Here is a 22407-nt window from a genome sequence, read left to right as displayed (position 1 = left end):
ATCCTTGTCCACCCAACCGCTTTTTCAATTGCAATAAGGAGGAAATAGTCGCTCTGTGCAAGGTCAGGACTGTACGGCTAGTGGTCAAAAACTGCCTAACCAAAATCTTGTATCTTCTCCTTGGCTTTGGCTGCGACTTGAAGGCGTGCGTTCCCGTGAAGCAGGATTACGCCAGACGACAATTTCCCACGGCGTCGATTTTGTATCACACGTGTCAGTTCGGTTACCGTATCACAGTATACGTCACCTGTAATTGTGAACTCAAAATTCATGAAATCAATCAAAAGGACGCTCTTTTCACCCCAAAAAACCGCAGTTACCGCTTTCCTATTCGAGGACGGGGACTGTGTGACGCCGGAAATGCATATCCTCCTATTTCCATCTATTGTACTATAATTTGTTTTCCTTATTTTTGTTACCTGAATATATGACATTTCTGTGTCTTTACATATTGTAATTGTTTTACTATTTGTATATATATATTTATGCATTTATGTCGATGTGTAATTGGTTTGTTTCGTAAATATTATTTGTATTTTTACGCTGGGTCTTGCCTAGGGAAAACTACTATCGAACGATTACATCGATAGGTCGTGTGAAGAATCAAAGTGTGTAGGATCTTTGGTAGTGTTAACTCTGCCGCGTGGAGCGCGGGCAGAGCATGAAAGAGTCTGGCGGGAGTAACAAGTGGAGCAGGTGTGTGGTGTGAAGCTCCCGCAAGTTGCCGCGCTTTCAGGGTTTGGCAGCAAGTAATTGCGCTCGACTTGCGATGATAGTTTCTGACATGGTGTCGCGGACGGGAAGCATTAGCTGGCGCACATCAAGAGCCCGTTTCGTCTGGTGACCGTGTCGAGAAGAAGGCGCGCCAACATCGAGCTTCTGCAACAGCGACGGCCGACAATGAGTGACTGTCGCCACATCCTCGATCGACGGCTTCAAACCTTCAATCAACCAACAAGGAAGACTGGAAGCACGTTAAGTTTTAGAACTGTATGGCAGACCTCAGCTTTTCAAACTTTTAAAATTGTTGCATCACAAAATTACAGCTACTTAGCATGAACCTTTGTTGCTCATTGTCCCAATTGCATTACCAAGCAGGGTCCCTTCCTTTTCGGAAATGAACCCGAGTGTCGTTGAAATTCAAACGCCAGCATAATTCCATTTCACTGCTTTAATTTCAAAGTTCAGTTAAAGTATTCATAGCTGGCTACAATAGTTAGATTACACAAACGCAAATTAAGAGTGCGAGTTTTGTTACGATATTTTAGCTTACCTGTGACTGCAGCTCATCTTGGTACGTACTAAATTTTACTATTGTTAATTGTTCAGAATCATTTAATTCAAGTTCAAAGTTAAATCTCTTATTTCTAAATTGTGTAGATTCAAGTAGCTTTTGAAATGATTGTTGAGGTAGTCCAAGACTAACCGTATTTTACTGAATTTCGATGTGCTTCAGAAAGAAAGCTCACTATTAACTTTAGTCACTAAATTAACTTTCGATTTTCCGGTTTTATTAATTCTTTTGCTAAATTAAGTGTAGCGAAATTTATTACTTCTGACAAACTTTCAGTTTTCACACTACACTTGTCAACCTTCAGTTGCCACGCTTCTAGTGCTAATTATATGTGTAATAATCTTTCTTTTTCAGTTACTATAGTAATTGTCCTTAGGACTGGCGACCGTAATTTCCCCCAAATCTCAAATATCTAATTACCGCTAGTTAATTGTTAACGTAACGGCCGCACATTTACTTTCTTTATTAACTTTACCCCTTTTCAGAATTAATTTCCACCAGTTTTATTTGCATGTTTCCTTTTATTAAGATGTAACCCTTTCCTCCCTCTTTACCGACGGATTAACTTCGGTGACGATTGCTTTTTCCCAAATTTCCATTAGGTACACGCGGTTTAATTTTTCACTGTCATTAAGGTCGATAAGTGAGGGGGAGGTTACAACTGATTAAACTTTTTTTCGTTTGGTTGACCTTGAGTGGCGCCACTGCATTCCCTGATGTTCCGATTCTGCGCTGCAGTACAATATTCTTGTCTCATGGCCAGTAACAACACGGAAAAACATATGATCTCCATCCTGTATATAGCACTCGATAAACTGTCGTGCAGTTCGCATTCTTTGCTCTCTGTGCTCATCACTGAGCGTTTCTGGAAACCATCTCGCACACAGTTTGTGATATTCAAGCTATGCAGTGAGAATCCTGTGAACTGAGGTTCGAGCAACGTTTTAGAATTCATTAGCCAGACGAATAATCGTAAGCAGCCGATCATTTCGAAGTTTTTCGTTCACTTGATCAACGCTGTTGCCGATTTGAATACCGGGCCTGCCACTCCGCTGTCCATCGTGAACATTTGTACGGCCGTGCTGAGATTCTTGAGACAATTTTCCAACTTGGCCCTCATTATTTCAGGTCCATACACTAGACGTAACTCAGGATGGATTCCAGCAGCTGAAGATCCTTTTGCCGGCAAAAATCTGATCAGAAGGCGCACTTCACAAATGGCGGGATCTACGATATTCTCGGGCATTGCGATCTGCTCTCGCCTTCTGCCATATTATTGAATCAAACCATCAACACAATACTTTCCCAAAGCGCTGATGCATGAAACTTAATTCAGGCATACTTTTAGTGTTTGGAATATTTCTCCTAGTTTTTTGAAGGGGGAGGGTATGTTCATTTACATCTACATCGACGTGATTACTCTGCTATTCACAATAAACTTCCTGGCAGAGGGTTCAATGAACCACCTTCAAGCTGTCTCTCTATCGTTCCACTCTCGAACGGCGAACGGGGAAAACGAGCACTTAAATGTTTATCTGCGAGCCCTGATTTCTCTTATTTTCTCGCGATGATAATTTCTCCCTATGTAGGTGGGTGCCAACAGAATGTTTTCGCAATCGGAGGAGAAAACTGGTGATTGAAATTTCATGAGAAAGTCCCATCGCAACGAAAAATGCCTTTGTTTCACTGATTGCCACTCCAATTCACGGATCATGTCTGTGGCACTATCTCCCATAATTCGCGATAATACAAAACGAGCTTCCCTTCTTTGTACTTTTTCGATCTCATCCGTCAGTCCCACCTGATGCGGATCCCACACCGCACAACAATACTCCAGAATAGGGCGGACAAGCGTGGTGTAAACAGTCTCTTTAGTAGACCTGTTGCACTTTCTAAGTGTTCTACGAATGAATCACAGTCTTTAGTTGGCTCTACCCACAACATTATCTATGTAATCGTTCCAATTTGGGGTATTTGTAATTGTAAACCCTAAATATTTGGTTGAATTTGTAGCCTTCAGATTTGTGACACTTATCACGTAATCGAAATTTAGCTGATTTCTTTTGTGTCGAGGTCCGATGAACCAGCCAGTCTGTGGATGGTATTTTGGCGATTTTCCATCTGCCTCGGCGAATGCAGGCTGGTTCCCCTTATTGCGCCCGAGTTACACTATGTCGGCGATCGCTGCGCAAACAAGTTCAAATGGTTCAAATGGTTCTGAGTACTATGGGACTTAACTTCTGAGGTCATCAATCCCCTAGAACTTAGAACTACTTAAACCTAACTAACCTAAGGACATCACACACATCCATGCCCGAGGCAGGATTCGAACCTGCGACCGTAGCGGTCGCGCGGTTCCAGACTGTAGCGCCTAGAACCGCTCGGCCACCACGGCCGGCCAAATAAGTTCTCCACGTACGCGTACATCACCATTACTTTACCACACAAACATAGGGGTTACACTCGTCTGGTGTGAGATGTTCCCTGGGAACTCCACCGGGGGCCGCACCGCATAATAACCGTGGGTTCGGTGTGGGGCGGCGGAGGGGTGGACTGCGGTAGTCGTCGTGGGGTTGTGGACCACCGCGGCTGCGGCGGGGACGGAGCCTCTCCGTCGTTTCTAGGTCCCTAGTTAACATACAATACAATACAATACAATACAAGCAACAGGAGAACTGACCTTTTGCAGAAACACGACGTATATCTACTGAGAAACGTTTTGTTCACTACATTTCCAGTCAAATCAGTGATCCTGGAACGTTGCATTCCTGTATGGATCGCTGTACGTATTTAACGTACCAAATGAGCCACCACAACAGTAGCTGAAGGGCAACCACGCAGATCTGATAATAAAACTTCAAAACCAATAAAGCTGTTTCTAAGAAGAAACCAATCCCACTATTGTTGCTACATCTGAGGCACAAACGGCAAGAATCTTGAACATATTCGTTTTTGAAGCAGAAGTAGTTACATTTACAAAAATATTCGTGCATTGGCAAGTCGAGTGATGTGTAAAATGGTGCTAATCGTTAGACTTCACACAAAACTGCTATGTGTCCATGGATCTGCCTGTCGTAGAGCAGACAGCAACAGAAAAACATGCTTGTCATGGATGACATTGGTCTTTACATTCTTTTGGTGTCATCGGTATAAGCTGTAGTTATACACATATTCGAAAATTTTTCTTTATTCATAAATTGTACGAGGGCAGTTCAATAAGTAATGCAACACATTTTTTTTCTCGGCCAATTTTGGTTGAAAAAACCGGAAAATTCTAGTGGAATATTTTCAAACATTCCCGCTTCGTCTCGTATAGTTTCATTGACTTCCGACTGGTAGCAGCACTGTACGGAGCTGTTAAAATGGCGTCTGTAACGGATGTGCGTTGCAAACAACGGGCAGTGATCGAGTTTCTTTTGGCGGAAAACCAGGGCATTTCAGATATTCATAGGCGCTTGCAGAATGTCTACGGTGATCTGGCAGTGGACAAAAGCACGGTGAGTCGTTGGGCAAAACGTGTGTCATCATCGCCGCAACGTCAAGCAAGACTGTCTGATCTCCCGCGTGCGGGCCGGCCGTGCACAGCTGTGACTCCTGCAATGGCGGAGTCACCATCAAACAACTCAGTGCTCAACTTGACATCTCTGTTGGTAGTGCTGTCACAATTGTTCACCAGTTGGGATATTTAAAGGTTTGTTCCCGCTGGGCCCATCGTTGTCTAACCGAACACCATGAAGAGCAAAGGAGAACCATCTGTGCGGAATTGCTTGCTCGTCATGTGGCTGAGGGTGACAATTTCTTGTGAAAGATTGTTACAGGCGATGAAACATGGGTTCATCACTTCGAACCTGAAACAAAACGGCAATCAATGGAGTGGCGCCACACCCACTCCCCTACCAAGAAAAAGTTTAAAGCCATACCCTCAGCCGGTAAAGTCACGGTTACAGTCTTCTGGGACGCTGAAGGGGTTATTCTGTTCGATGTCCTTCCCCATGGTCAAACGATCAACTCTGAAGTGTATTGTGCTACTCTTCAGAAATTGAAGAAACGACTTCAGCGTGTTCGTAGGCACAAAAATCTGAACGAACTTCTCCTTCTTCATGACAGCGCAAGACCTCACACAACTCTTCGCGCCCGAGAGGAGCTCACAAAACTTCAGTGGACTGTTCTTCCTCATGCACCCTACAGCCCCGATCTCGCACCGTCGGATTTCCATATGTTTGGCCCAATGAAGGACGCAATCCGTGGGACGCACTACGCGGATGATGAAGAAGTTATTGATGCAGTACGACGTTGGCTCCGACATCGACCAGTGGAATGGTACCGTGCAGGCATACAGGCCCTCATTTCAAGGTGGCGTAAGGCCGTAGCATTGAATGGAGATTACGTTGAAAAATAGTGTAGCTAAAAGATTGGGGAATAACCTGGTGTATTTCAATGCTGAATAAAACAACCCCTGTTTCAGAAAAAAAATGTGTTGCATTACTTATTGAACTGGACAGGTGAGATTAGGCTGTTTTCACATTTGTTTCGATATCATTCACGTCTCTCGATAACCTACTAACACTTAAAAGGCAAAAATGAAATAACTATTTCGTTAGTTAAGTACAAAAATTATTATACTGAGGTGATAAAAGTAATGGGATAGCAATATGCATGCCGGGATGGTTCCTTTGAAAGGGCACGGCCGACTTGCTTGCCCGTTCTTCCCTTATCCGATGAGACCGATGACCTCGCTGTCTGGCCTATTTCCCCAAAACAACCCAAGCAATATGCTTGCACAACGGTGGTGACAGTATAGTGTACACAAGGTATAAAAGGGCACTGCATTGACGAAGCTTTCATTTGCACTCTGGTGATTCATGCGAAAAGCGTTCCGGCGTGATTGTGGCCGCACGGCGAGAATTAATAGACTTCGAACGCTGAATGGTAATTGGAACTAAGACAATTGGGACATTCTATTTATGAAATCGTTAGGCATTGAATAAGAAGAGATCCACAGTGTGCGGACAGTATCAAGTTTCAGTTGTTACCTCTCACCACGGACAACACCGTGGCCAACGGCCTTCACTTAACGTTCGGAAGCAGCGGCTTTTGCGTAGAGTTGTCGGTGCTAACAGACAAGCAACCCTGCGTGAAATAACCGCGGAAATCAATATTGGAAGTACGATGAACGTATCCGTTAGGACGGTCCGATGAAATCTGACGGTATTGGGCAATGGCAGCAGGCGACGGACGCGAGAGCCTTTGCTAACAGCGTGATATCACCTGCCACACCTCCCCTGGGCTCCTGGCCACGCCATTTGGACCCTAGACGACCGGAAGACTGTTGCGTGGTCGGATGAGTCGCGATTTCAGTTGGTAAGAGCTGGTGGTAGGGTTCGGGTGTGGAACAGACCCCACGAAGCCACGGAGCGAAGTTGTCAACAACGTACTGTGCAAGATGGAGGTGGCTCCATCATGGTATGGGTTGTGTTTGCATGGAATCGACTCGGTCCTCTGGTCCGACTGGACCGATCATAGACTGGAAATGGTTTTTTTCGGTTACTTGAAGACCGTTTGTAGCCACTCATGGGCTCCATGTTCCCAAACGACAATGGAATTTTTATGGAGAAAGAGTGCCGCGTCACCTGACCACAATTGTTTGCGATCGTTCAAAGAAGATTCTGGGAAATTCGACAGAATGATTCGGTCTCCAAGATCTCTGCTTTCTCGCCGCTGGAGAACCTAATGTCGCTCCAATTTCCAGTTGTTGTTGTTGTGGTCTTCAGTCCTGAGACTGGTTTGATGCAGCTCTCCATGCTACTCTATCCTGTGCTAGCTTCTTCATCTCCCAGTACCTACTGCAACCTACATCATTCTGAATCTGCTTAGTGTATTGATCTCTTGGTCTCCCTCTACGATTTTTACCCTCCACGCTGCCCTCCAATGCTAAATTTGTGATCCCTTGATGCCTCAAAACGTGTCCTACCAACCGATCCCATCTTCTTGTCAAGGTGTGCCACAAATTTCTCTTCTCCCCAATCCTATTCAATACCTCCTCATTAGTTACGTGATCTACCCACCTTATCTTCAGCATTCTTCTGTAGCACCACATTTCGAAAGCTTCTATTCTCTTCTTGTCCAAACTGGTTATCGTCCATGTTTCACTTCCATACATGGCTACACTCCATACAAATACTTTCAGAAACGACTTCCTGACACTTAAATCTATACTCGATGTTAACAAATTTCTCTTCTTCAGAAACGATTTCTTTGCCATTGCCAGTCTACATTTTATATCCTCTCTACTTCGACCATCATCAGTTATTTTACTCCCTAAATAGCAAAACTCCTTTACTACTTTAAGTGTCTCATTTCCTAATCTAATCCCCTCAGCATCACCCGATTTAATTTCACTACATTCCATTATCCTCGTTTTGCTTTTGTTGATGTTCATCTTATATCCTCCTTTCAAGACACTGTCCAATCCGTTCAACTGCTCTTCCAAGTCCTTTGCTGTCTCTGACAGAATTATAATGTCATTGGCGAACCTCAAAGTTTTTATTTCTTCTCCATGACTTTTAATACCTACTCCGAATTTTTCTTTTGTTTCCTTTACTGCTTGCTCAATATACAGATTGAATAACATCGGGGAGAGGCTACAACCCTGTCTCACTCTTTTCCCAACCACTGCTTCCCTTTCATGCCCCTCGACTCTTATAACTGCCACCTGGATTCTGTACAAATTGTAAATAGCCTTTCGCTCCCTGTATTTTACCCCTGCCACCTTCAGAATTTGAAAGAGAGTATTCCAGTTAACGTTGTCATAAGCTTTCTCTAAGTCTACAAATGCTAGAAACGTAGGTTTGCCTTTTCTTAATCTTTCTTCTAAGGTAAGTCGTAAGGTTAGTATTGCCTCACGTGTTCCAACATTTCTACGGAATCCAAACTGATCTTCCCCGAGGTCCGCTTCTACCAGTCTAATTTGCAGATAGTTACAATTTTCATGGCCGTTAGTGTCGTCATTGTTTACTTTAGATTGTGCTAATACCGTGTAACATGGTCGTGCGCTTCTAGGCGCTGCAGTCTGGATCGGCGAGGCCGCTACGGTCGCAGGTTCGAATCCTTCCTCGGGCATGGATGTGTGTGATGTCCTTAGGTTAGTTAGGTTTAAGTATTCTAAGTTCTAGGGGACTAATGACCTCAGAAGTTGAGTCCCATAGTGCTCAGAGCCAATACCGTGTAACACAAACTCTAGGCTTGCTAATGGCCTCAATTCCGCCACAAAAAGCGTCCGCAAGTTTATTCAGGTATGCCATTCCAGGCACTTATCGGCCTTCTTATCCCGTGTACTTGGAATGCTGCAGGGATGTTGGATTCGTACGTTTCATCCGCTGTTCTTCATAGTGCCAGATATTTTCTGTGGCATTACGAGTGGGTGATGTAGGGTGTCTGAGTCTTTGAGAAAGCAAAATGGTACTATACAGCCCATTCAAATGTCATCCTGAAATGCGGGAGTGTCCACACGATATTCATCATGAAGATGTGGAAGGCAGGGTATTCTTTTGATACCGAGAATGTCTAAATAAATATCTACAGGATCTAACGTCATACAAAATGGCTCCTCACTTACAGCACTAAGTCCTTTTGTAACGTTAGGAGGATGTTTCTCCCCTCTACATCCGCATATTCGCAGTTGTCATTCGAGGTGCATCAGAATATAGATCCACTTCTGACAGTGGTGCAAAGTGACTTTTCAGCAGTCGATCGTCCCCCAGCACACATGGGACGTAGTATCTCTTGTCCTGGTCTTCAACCAAAGCTGCCGTATGAAATGGGATGTTCTTGTGAGCCGGGATGGCATGTGCAGACGTGAAGGGGTTACGATGTGTAAGCCACCCAACACGGCGATCGTCCCTTGGTCTGGTCGGACTTGGTTCACCAGTACCATCATAGCGCATGTACTATTTCTCACATTTCCATTCAGTCCCACATCGTGGCACTATCCGATCCGAACATTCCACAAGACTAAGATATTGCTCGATTTGGTCAGCGGTCACAAGAAAATCCTCTAATTATTCCTCTTGCCAACTCGGTTAAGTTCTGGTAATTTAACCCGTGACGAAGCAGCCTTTTCGGAGGTTTTTTTTTTTTTTTTTTTTTTTTTTTTTTTTTTTTTTTTTTTTTTGCAATCGTCACCCATTATATATCTTGTAAAGGCTTATAATATGGTCGTGTGGTATCAATACTTCTATACACTGGTGACTGTTATGGACATTACAGATTGTTGCTCCTCTAATCTGTTACGTGTACAAAAGTACATCGAGCCATTCTTTCCAAGTGCTTCATTGTCTTCGTCATGAGTGTAGCTGGTAATTGGAGGAAAGTCATTTAAAAAATGGTTCAAATGGCTCTGAGCACTATGGGACTTAACTTCTGAGGTCATCAGTCCCCTAGAACTTAGAACTACTTAAACCTAACTAACATAAGGACATCACACACATCCATGCCCGAGGCAGGATTCGAACCTGCGACCGTAGTGGTCGCGTGGCTCCAGACTGTACCGCCTAGAACCTTTCGGCCACTCTGGCCGGCGAAAGTCATTATTCATGATTATGACAGACATATCACCCACAAAACAAAATCATTTACGCAATCCGGTATCTCTAATAAAATATGTTGACAGTGAATGTTGCTATATGGAGCAAACAGGCAGATGTTTCTCTACCGTATTCGTAGAGTATACAGATACAAGCGAGAACTCTAAATCTTCATATAGTCTATGAAATTATAATCATAACACCAGCACCATCCAGGAATCGTCAAAGGCACTACGTGCGGTAGGGAAATGTAGAGTAATGGACGCTCTAACAGAAACTGACCTTCGTAACGCCTTCAAAGAACGACCACAACAGACATTCAATTAATTTTCTTGATTATTTTAGACATTTACTCTAATGTATTATAACTGCACATTTTAGGATATGCCAGCCTGTCGTGATATATACAGTACACTCAAAATTGCAGTACATAAAATGCATTATTGACTAGTATCGCTGACTAGTTTGTCTTTGATGTCTGAATTACGTTGTTATTTCTGCCTAACGTAAGTCTATAGGTGAAAATCTTGTAAGTATATGAATGTCCACAAGCCACAAAACTAGTTGTACGCACTGTTAAACCCAGTTTACATTCTTCCCATTAGGTTGTATTATCTTTTGTAGATGCTTGAAAATTGCATAATACCGAAATTGGAGTCGTAAAACAATACACTTAACAGTCAAAGCAAGATGATATCATTTAAAAAACAAAGTAAACTAATTGTGCATAAATACGCGGAAGTGCACCTATTTGTTATTGTTTGACTACGTCACTGGCGATCGAGCACTGTAAACAAAATTTTTAGGAATATGCAACTCAGCCGTTATAAAGTGGAGCGACAACATCAGATTAGTTCTGGTAAAGGCAAATGGCAGACAGATTCACTGGAAAAATCGTAAGGCAAAGGAATTCAAGCACAGAGCAAGTACCTTGCGAAATATCCGTTTGACAAGTCCTTGAGTGCTGTGCATAAGTCAGGGAATGTTACCGGGAAGAATGAATAGAGGTGATTAGTGCCTTCCATCATGGGTTCGTTTAGTAAGCGCGAGAGAGTCAGAAAAACAGTCCACCACCTCCAATGGAAGACGCCCGCTACTCTGCAAGTATTCTGGAGGGTAATTCAGATTAATTTTGCTGTGAACCTATCGACACTGCAATCAGCTGATACATTCTTTACTGTCATTACGTAATTAATACTTTCAAACAGATATTTACGGCGGTGATGAGATCTCACGAGGTACGATGTGTTTGACAGCCATTTCTCGCAAATTTTTTAATATTCATGTGCAGGCCAAGTGCTGGGTTCCTCAGGGAAGCGATTCTGGACTGCACTCTTCTTGTACACAACGCGTAGCGGGTGCACTAATTGGAGGTTTTCAACAAGAATCCGCCAGTTGGCTTGAAGATGCTGAGTAGGAAACAACGTTGCTCCAGTTTGACAGTGTTACTCAGCTGATACCCACAGAAAATTTCGGTAGTTAAAGTTGGGGAAAAGACAGTATCCTCATACATCTATTGACAAATATTAGCACAACTTTCCCGTGGTTCAACGAAGAAGTGTTTCTGTAAAGAAAGAGAGGAGACAGGAAGGGGAAGAGAAAGCAAGAGAGATAGATAAGATAAAGGTAGAGCGTTTATAAGAGGAAACAAGAGACGGCCACAGGTAGACGTTAAGACTGTCAGGGGGAAGGAGGGGAGACTAGAGGGAGAAAGAGAGAGAGAGAGAGAGAGAGAGAGAAAGATTTAGGATGTGGAGGAGAAAAACTATGACCGGCTGTTATTACTGTTACGTCTGGGTAGTTCTTTATATATGTAGGTCTTTCACATTTTCCGCTCATTAACATAGTTACGTTCTACATTGTGTGACATGTTTAGTTTGAGATTTACGTGTCATACAATCTCAGTCAGCAAATATTTATCACTAAGTTCTTGCTATAAAACAGAGGAGTTCTTGTTTCGGAGATCAGTGCATATATTCACACCCCGGATTTTACCTTTCACTTTGTCTCATACGTTATATGCTCAGTAAATGTTGCACTCATAACAGCCGTGATTTCCTTTTAAATGTAACAGCTGTATTACATTGTATGCTACCTGTTTTTTAGATGCAGTTGAACACGGTTCAAAATTAAATGATGATTAGTAATAAAGTAACTACAACTGAAAGAGTGTGGGCTTCAGAATGGATTTCAAATGACACATTAATATTATTATTCTACATCTACATGTACGTGATTTCTCTGCTATTCACAATAAAGTGCCTGGCACAGGATTAAGTGAACCACCTTCAAGCTGCCTCTCTAACGTTCCACTCTCGAGCGGTGAGCGGGAGAAACGAGCACTTAAATTTTTCTGTGCGAGCCCTGATTTCTCGTATTTTATCGTGATGATCATTTCTCCCTATGTAGGTAGGTGCCAACAGAATGTTTTCGCAATCGGAGGAGAAAACTGGTGATTGAAATTTCATGAGAAGATCTCGTCACAACGGAAAACGCCATTTGTTTTAATGATTGCTTCTGCAATTCACGTATCATGTCTGTGACACTATCTCCCCTATTTCACGACAATACAAAACGAGCTGCCCTTCTTTGTACTTTTTCAATGTCATCCGTCAGTCCCACCTCATGCGGATCCCACACCGCACAGCAATACTCTAGAATAGGGCGGACAAGCGTGGTGTAACCAGTCTAGTAGATCGGTTGCACCTTCTAAGTGTTGTGGCAACGAATCGCTGTCTTTGGTTTGATCTACCCACAATATTATCTATGTGGTCGTTCCAATTTAGGTTATATGTAGTTGTAATCCCTGAGTATTTAGTTGAATTTACAGCCTTCAGATGTGTGTGACTTATCGCGTTATCGAAATTTAGCTGATTTCTTTTATTCCTTTGACTTAGTCATCAAGTCGTTCCAAGCGTTTTGATATTTTTGGATGAAATAAGTTTCGTCAACACTCGGTATAAAATCTATCAGTAGGATTTTATCCAGTTTTTCACTGACATTCTCTGACTCTGACATACATCAAAGCGTCTACACGAAAGCTGGTTTCAGGAATGTTGGAAGACCTGGTAGTCGTTCGACACGTGCGAAGGGAAAACATTTTTTTTCCAATTCTTTAATCGTTTCCATACTGCGTGCGGTCGAGTGCATTTTCGGTTGCAAAAATGGTTGGTTCAGATGGCTCTGAGCACTATGGGACTTAACATCTGTGGTAATCAGTCCCCTAGAACTTAGAACTACTTAAACCTAACTAACCTAAAGACATCATACACATCCATGCCCGAGGCAGGATTCGAACCTGCGACCGTAACAGTCGCGCGGTTCCGGACTGAGCGCCTAGAACCGCTAGACCACCGCGGCCGGCTTTTCGGTTGCAGGTTTGCACAGAGCTACCTACAGCTTAAGATATTTAATCACATGTTGTTATTGTGGTCTTTAGTCCAGAGACTGGTTTGATGCAGCTCTCCATGCTACTCTATCCTGTGCAAGCTCCTTCATCTCCCAGTACCTACTGCAACCTACATCCTTCTGAATCTGCTTAGTGTATTCATCTCTTGGTCTCCCTCTACGATTTTTACCCTCCACACTGCCCTCCAATGCTAAATTTGTGATCCCTTGATGCCTCAAAACATGTCCTACCAACCGATCCCTTCTTCTAGTCAAGTTGTGCCACAAACTTCTCTTCTCCCCAATCCTATTCAATACCTCCTCATTAGTTACATGATCTACCCACCTAATCTTCGACATTCTTCTGTAGCACCACATTTCGAAAGCTTCTATTCTCTTCTTGTCCAAACTATTTATCGTCCATGTTTCACTTCCATACATGGCTACACTCCATCCAAATACTTTCAGAAACGACTTCCTGACACTTAAATCTATACTCGGTGTTAACAAATTTCTCTTCTTCAGAAACGCTTTCCCTGCCATCGCCAGTCTACATTTTATATCCTCTCTACTTCGACCATCATCAGTTATTTTGCTCCCCAAATAGGAAAACTCCTTTACTACTTTAAGTGTCTCATTTCCTAATCTAATTCCCTCAGCATCACCCGACTTAATTCGACTACATTCCATTATCCTCGTTTTGCTTTTGCTGATGTACATCTTATACCCTCCTTTCAAGACACTGTCCATTCCGTTCAACTGCTCTTCCAAGTCCTTTGCTGTCTCTGACAGAACTGCAATGTCGTCGGCGAACCTCAAAGTTTTTATTTCTTCTCCCTGGATTTTAATGCCTACTCCGAACTTTTCTTTTATTTCCTTTATTGCTTGCTCAATATACAGATTGAATAACGTCGGGGACAGGCTACAACCCTGTCTCACTCCCTTCCCCACCACTGCTTCCCTTTCATGTCCCTCGACTCTTATAACTGCCTCGACATAAAAATGTCTGGAAATCGTAGAGAAGAGTTCTCAACGAGATTGTAGCTCCGCACACTTGACATGTCACTTCTCAGCGCGAAAATATGATTGGCCTTCTTGAAATTTAGCACAATAATGTCGTATTATACAACTGGCGGTGAACTTCAGCAGCGTTATGAACTTTTGAGTTTAGAAATACACGTAATCGCTTGAATTTTCCGATTGTGTGGTTCTGTTAATACTGAATTCATTTTAACGCAGTCGTGTGAGGATAGGTATTAATGATCTGACGGAAATATGGAGGCTACGACGGGTGTTCTATAAGTAACGCAACAAAATTTTTTTTCTGATAGCAGGTTAGTTTTATTCAGGAACTCAATATACCATATTGTTCCACACTCTTTTGGATACAAAACCCTATGTTTCAACAAAATCTCCGCTCAAGACAACCGTCTTAAGTCGCCTTACTTCCGTGGTTTCGTCTTAAAATATTTATTGAAGTTCAGCGTGTTTTTCTGTTTAAGAGGTTTTTGGTAAGAGTTAGTTCATTCCGTCTGTAGTGCAGTAATTGCTCATTTGTTTCGTTGTGAAAGCAACCGTCTGTTCCGTCCGTTAGTTTAGTAAGCTACCAGCCAGGCTCCAGCCGATATACAACTAAAGCGCAGCTAGTTAAGTGTTTTTATCTTCCTCTGTGCTTTTGTCGTAGTATATTTCTTTCTTTCACAACATAACAGTGAATAACGATGAAATCTTCTCGTGTCATCAACCGAGTCGTGTTGTCGCAACATTTCGACGGGTTTACTACTCCACATCTTCAGGCAAGTGTTGGATTCATGTCAGCCGCCGGACCGAAGGCATTTTTCCGCCGGAGGCACGAGGTTGGCTCAACCAGTAGACCCTAACAAGGGAACCTCCCCATCGCACCCCCCTCAGATTTAGTTATAAATTGGCACGGTGGATAGGCCTTGAAAAGCTGAACACAGATCAATCGAGAAAACAGGAAGAAGTTGTGTGGAACTATGAAAATAATACGCAAAATATACAAAGTGAGTAGTCCATGTGTAAAATAAGCAACAACAAGGATAAGCTGAGTTTAGCAGCGCCGTGGTCCCGTGGTTAGCGTGAGCAGCTGTGGAACGAGAGGTTCTTGGTTCAAATCTTCCTTCGAGAGAAAAATTTTAATTTTTTATTTCCAGACAATTATTATCAGAGACATCAATGAACGAACGGACAGATCATAACTTTGCGAAAATAAAAAAGTAAACTTTTCACTCGAAGGAGGACTTGAACCAAGGACCTCTTGCTCCGCAGCTGCTCACGCTAACCACGGGACCACGGCGCTCCTAACCTCAGATTATACTTGATGTTACATATCTTGCACATGGACTACTCAGTTTGTATATTTTACTTATTTTTTTCATAGTTCCACACAACTTCTTCCTGTTTTCTCGATTGATCTGTGTTCAGTTTTTCAAGGCCTATCCACTGTGCCAACTTATAACTAAATCTGAGTGGGGTGCGATGGGGAGGTTCCCTTGTAAGTAAGACTGTGACCCAGCGGCTATTAAGGAATGAACATGACGTGAACCTGAAGCTTTACTTGATGATCATGAGTAGGAAACTCGTGGAAACGTGCCATCAGCTGATAACGAGATAAGATTTAATCAACGAAATTCTGCGAGGAACCTCGAATTCTCATATAACAGTGAATGTGTTCATGCTATTCATTCGTAGGCAGTGTGATATGATTAGGAAGACAATGGTAATCCACTCACTTCATGTAAAACATGCTGCAGCAAGCACAGACAGCATTATACAAGAATTCAAAGTTGTCCATTGTCATCATTAATATTAAATTAGCATACTGAAGGTAGGCAATATTAAATTCCACTCTCTGGCCTTGCGCGAGCCAGTCGGGTCCAATCTCTGGCAATGATGTCATCCGATGCGGTGTGGATGGGGATGAGGTCATCACACCACTCTTGCGGTTGTTGTCGGGATTCTTGAGTTTGGAACAGCTACTAATCAGACGAGTAGCTGTTTATTTGTCTTCACAAGTCTGGGTGCGCCCCTTACAGTCCTCCAACTAAGGAAAAATTATGACGCTCATTGAAGGGACAGTTAGGAAACTAAAGGACTATATTTTGGAGTTGTTTGTCGTGGACAGAGAATCAACATGGTACGGTTCGTCGAAGACGCAACAGTAGTCGCCGAAGGTGATCTACATCTACACTCCTGGAAATTGAAATAAGAACACCGTGAATTCATTGTCCCAGGAAGGGGAAACTTTATTGACACATTCCTGGGGTCAGATACATCACATGATCATACTGACAGAACCACAGGCACATAGACACAGGCAACAGAGCATGCACAATGTCGGCACTAGTACAGTGTATATCCACCTTTCGCAGCAATGCAGGCTGCTATTCTCCCATGGAGACGATCGTAGAGATGCTGGATGTAGTCCTGTGGAACGGCTTGCCATGCCATTTCCACCTGGCGCCTCAGTTGGACCAGCGTTCGTGCTCGACGTGCAGACCGCGTGAGACGACGCTTCATCCAGTCCCAAACATGCTCAATGGGGGACAGATCCGGAGATCTTGCTGGCCAGGGTAGTTGACTTACACCTTCTAGAGCACGTTTGGTGGCACGGGATACATGCGGACGTGCATTGTCCTGTTGGAACAGCAAGTTCCCTTGCCGGTCTAGGAATGGTAGAACGATGGGTTCGATGACGGTTTGGATGTACCGTGCACTATTCAGTGTCCCCTCGACGATCACCAGTGGTGTACGGCCAGTGTAGGAGATCGCTCCCCACACCATGATGCCGGGTGTTGGCCCTGTGTGCCTCGGTCGTATGCAGTCCTGATTGTGGCGCTCACCTGCACGGCGCCAAACACGCATACGACCATCACTGGCACCAAGGCAGAAGCGACTCTCATCGCTGAAGACGACACGTCTCCATTCGTCCCTCCATTCACGCCTGTCGCGACACCACTGGAGGCGGGCTGCACGATGTTGGGGCGTGAGCGGAAGACGGCCTAACGGTGTGCGGGACCGTAGCCCAGCTTCATGGAGACGGTTGCGAATGGTCCTCGCCGATACCCCAGGAGCAACAGTGTCCCTAATTTGCTGGGAAGTGGCGGTGCGGTCCCCTACGGCACTGCGTAGGATCCTACGGTCTTGGCGTGCATCCGTGCGTCGCTGCGGTCCGGTCCCCGGTCGACGGGCACGTGCACCTTCCGCCGACCACTGGCGACAACATCGATGTACTGTGGAGACCTCACGCCCCACGTGTTGAGCAATTCGGCGGTACGTCCACCCGGCCTCCCGCATGCCCACTATACGCCCTCGCTCAAAGTCCGTCAACTGCACATACGGTTCACGTCCACGCTGTCGCGGCATGCTACCAGTGTTAAAGACTGCGATGGAGCTCCGTATGCCACGGCAAACTGGCTGACACTGACGGCGGCGGTGCACAAATGCTGCGCAGCTAGCGCCATTCGACGGCCAACACCGCGGTTCCTGGTGTGTCCGCTGTGCCGTGCGTGTGATCATTGCTTGTACAGCCCTCTCGCAGTGTCCGGAGCAAGTATGGTGGGTCTGACACACCGGTGTCAATGTGTTCTTTTTTCCATTTCCAGGAGTGTACATCTACATTATTACTCTGGTATTTACAATAAAGCGCCTGGCAGAGGGTTCATTGAACCACCTTCAAGCTGTCTCTCTACCGTTCCACTCTCGAACCGCGCGGGAGAAAAACGAGCACTTAAATTTTTCTGTGTGAGCCCTGATTTGTCTTATTTTATCATGATGATCATTTCTTCCGATGTAGGTGTCTGCCAACACAATGTTTTCGCAATCGGAGGAGAAAACTTGTGATTGAAATTTCATGAGAAGATCCTGTCGACCGGCCGTTGTGGCCGTGCGGTTCTAGGCGCTTCAGTCCGGAACCGCGTGACCGCTACGCTCCAAGGTTCGAATCCTGCCTCGGGCATGGATGTGTGTGATGTCCTTAGGTTAGTTAAGTTTAATTAGTTCTAAGTTCTAGGCGACTGATGACCTCAGAAGTTTAGTCGCATAGTGCTCAGAGCCATTTGAACCAGATCCCGTCGTAACGAAAAACGCCTTTGTTTTAATGATTGCCATTCCAATTCACGTATCATGTCTGTGGCACTATCTCCCCTACTTCCCGATAATAGAAAAGGAGCTGCCCTTCTTTGTACTTTTTCGATGTCATCCGTCAGTCCCATCTGATGTGGATGCCACACCGCACAGCAGTACACCAGAATAGGGCGGACAAGCGTGATGTAAGCAGTCTCTTTAGTAGACCTGTTGCAACTTCTAAGTGTTCTGCCAGTGAATAGCAATCTTTGGTCAGAAACTGATGATGAATCGCGTGCTTATTTTAAATGATCAAATGCCAGTTGACGGTTATAACACACACATAAACGAAATGGAAACTAAGGTAATGGTGTTCACAACAAGTGGAAATGCTAGAGAGCTATCGTTAAACTTGGACAAGAGATTGTTGGAGATGTAGAGGAATTTTGATTTCCTGGAAGCAGAATAGGTAAAGTGGGAAGATGAAAGAGACACTGCAAAAAGAACTGCTCAAGGCGAAAAGGCAATCTTTAAAAAGGAACAGTTGGTAACATCCAAAAGTATGATCATTCACACCAAAAAAAAGTCATGGAAAGCTGTGTTTAGGACAAAGGAGCGTTTGGCTCAAAACACGGACAGTGAGAAAGAGGGTAAAGTAAACGATTAGAAGCTTTTGAAAAGCGATGCTACGGGAAACTGTCGATCAGATGGATTGATCGACTGTCGAATGAAGACGTCGTCCAAGGAGTCAAAGAGAAAATTGTGTAATAGAACTAACGGAAACAGCAGTTAAAGGTCTCTCAGCGGAGAAGGACAGCCATTTGGCTTAGATAGTTCGTAAGATTAATATTCGCCCATGCGGGACGCAGCTTTAATGCTAAAATGAAAAGCTCAGCTGTCATGCGGCAACAATAAATAGTTGAGATCAAGCCAACCCTCTGACCAGTAGCAACTGTGTGTTCGTGTTTGCCATTACTGGCAGAGACTAATAGCAAGCACAGTTCTTTTGATAATGCCATCTATTACAGCCGAAAGCTTCCATTAAACGTTTCAGTGACTACAATGCTTTCGATTAATCGTATGATTTCCATATCTCAAGGGACGATTCTTGATCTACGACAGCGATAAAATATGCTGAGCGTCGTCATACATGTTAGGCTGCAACTAGTAGAAATTGTGGTAAATGGATTTACTTTGCTACCTCGACAAGGCGGCCATCGCTCAGCGTCCTACAGAACATATTCAGCCTCCTTTGTGTTCCATATCTGACGACATAAAAATTCAGTCGTAGAAAGTTTCGCTGTATGCTAACCGCGGAGACAATTGCGCCACACGTCAAGGCCAACACAGGTCAAACCTTTCCACTCCAGCAGAATGTATTCTTAAATCGTAAATAACGCCTATAATTTATGGACTAGAATGTTTCAAGGTCAATATCTAAAAGCCGCAGACGTAAACGTTATTCCAGTGCTATAATCAGATTTACGATGATTTCCAAGTTTTATTGCTGGGTAACAAGCACTTAGACTACAATCAAACTTAAAACACCAAAGTCTTCGACCAAGTGTGCAGGTTTGACATAATCTGTTCCTGTACCGTTACCTGCACTGGAATGTTACTTTCCAACTCGTGACACGGTAATTAAGGCACAGGGAGCGCATTCTGGCCCACTGTGGTTCAAATCCCCGTCCAACCACTCGGCCGTTTGTATCCCGTGGTTCTCCTAAAGACAGTAATAATAACGCCCGGATGATCCCTTTGAAAAAGGTTCGGTCGGATTCCCTTAAGCAACCTTGTCCCGTCGGAGATTCTGTTCTGTGTCCACGAGCTAGGAGACGACTGGGCGTTAAACCCTACTCTTCCTTCATTTTTCTTTCCTACTGTTTGTCCAAAGTTGTTGCCAATTTGTTTCCCAGCCGCTCTATTTGAGAGAGTAATTACCCGAAATTTCTAATAACTCATCGCCGATCAGTGGAAGTCTAAGGCCGATCTCGGTTCTGTAACGCGCATACTGTCCACATAGTAGCTATGATCAGCGACAGATAACTAAGTGTCTACCACTTGCATCATACTTAACAGAGATCTTCTCCAGTTATTGCTATTTTGGGTATTCACCAATCTCTGGTTACTAACTTGTTATGTACTGATCATGAAAGTGTTTTAGAGCCTATATTACAGGGTCTATTTACAATATGTATCTTCTTCAGGGCTTTATGTCGCTCTGTGCTGTGGACGAATCGTGTACTTTCAGGTTGCCACCTGCTCCGTCCTCCCTTCTCGAACAGAGTGAGACGGAATTAAACGTAAACAGGACACTGGAGAAAATCATAACTGTGAAACTTGTGAATCGTGAACATGTCCTTGTAAACACGTTGTACTTTCGTTTATTGTATTTTTTTCTTATTAGTTTCATACGTTTTTGTATACTCTATTGCTATTGACGAGCATCGTACGTAGTAATGTTCAACAAGGGGACCCGTGCGAAACTTCCGCAGTTTTATAGTTTTAAATAATGACAGTATTTGGAACAAGTGTAGTTTTTCGGATAAGGGTTGTTGGTTGTCGGAATGAAGAGACAACATGTAAAAAAAAAAAAAAAAGGGAAAAGAAGGAATAAATAATAATCATAAATTTATGACACACCCCAGTATACATATTTCCATGTACGTATTATTCTTTGTAAATTCTAAGTTTAGGCCGTAATATTTACGTTTACCTGTTCTTGAAGAGAAGGTTAATGAGAAATGCCATTATAAAACACAAAGAAGGAAATAAATGCGAAATGTGTGGGTTAGATTGTACGTTCGTTTCTTATCTGGTGTACAGCTAAGGCTACAGTAACCTCTAACCGTATTTTGAGGTTTTAACTGCAATTCGTACTTTGTGTAAGCACGTTATGCCGTACTAGTAATAGTAGGTAAATCACAGTTCAAGGCCGTTAGGTCGTAGTAGCCATAGGTGAATCACCGTTCAACGCGACAATGACAAATATATTTGTCCTTTCAGAAAATACTATATTTGTTTAGAAAGATCAGCTTTTACGACGGGCAGAGATAATGGTCACGGTTATTACCTATGACAACGCTGTATGCAAATTATCCTGTTAATGAGTATTTCAAAACAAATGAAATGGTATTTGTAATAAGATAATATGAAAAGGTAGTCTCTTAATCGAGATTAATAAATTAGCTTCGTAAAATATAGGTATAAAGATGGTCATCTATAATGCCCTTTTGCCTATGATAGTTAAAAGTCTGTTCTACATTAAAATTTTCCACAAACGTTAGCGCAAAATTGGTATGCAATGTCAGAAGCCGGCTAGAAAAACTTTCTAACAGTGCCTCATTCATTCCTGTGCGATTAGTATATGTTGAGCAAAAGGGACGTTTGCTTGAGTAATAACAAAATGGTTCAAATTGCTCTGAGCACTATAGGACTTAACATCTGAGGTCATCAGTTCCCTTGAACTTAGAACTACTTAAATCTAACTAACCTAAGGACATTACACACATCCGTGCCCGAGGCAGCATTCGAACCTGCGACCGTAGCGGTCGCGCGGTTCCAGACTGAAGCGCCTAGAACCGCTCTGCCACGCCGGCCGGCGAGTAATAACATTGTTGTTGTTGTGGTCTTCAGTCCTGAGACTGGTTTGATGCAGCTCTCCATGCTACTCTATCATGTGCAAGCTTCTTCATCTCCCAGTACCTACTGCAACCTACATCCTTCTGAATCTGCTTAGTGTATTCATCTCTTGGTCTCCCCCTACGATTTTTACCCTCCACGCTGCCCTCCAATGCTAAATTTGTGATCCCTTGATGCCTCAGGACATGTCCTACCAACCGATCCCTTCTTCTAGTCAAGTTGTGCCACAAACTTCTCTTCTCCCCAATCCTATTCAGTACCTCCTCATTAGTTACGTGATCTACCCACCTTATCTTCAGCATTCTTCTGTAGCACCACATTTCGAAACCTTCTATTCTCTTCTTGTCCAAACTGGTTATCGTCCATGTTTCACTTCCAGACATGGCTACACTCCATACAAATACTTTCAGAAACGAC

Source organism: Schistocerca nitens, chromosome 4, assembly GCF_023898315.1.
Source record: "Schistocerca nitens isolate TAMUIC-IGC-003100 chromosome 4, iqSchNite1.1, whole genome shotgun sequence".
In the NCBI taxonomy this organism is placed as follows: Eukaryota; Metazoa; Arthropoda; class Insecta; order Orthoptera; family Acrididae; genus Schistocerca; species Schistocerca nitens.
Note: the sequence above shows the minus strand (reverse complement) of the source record.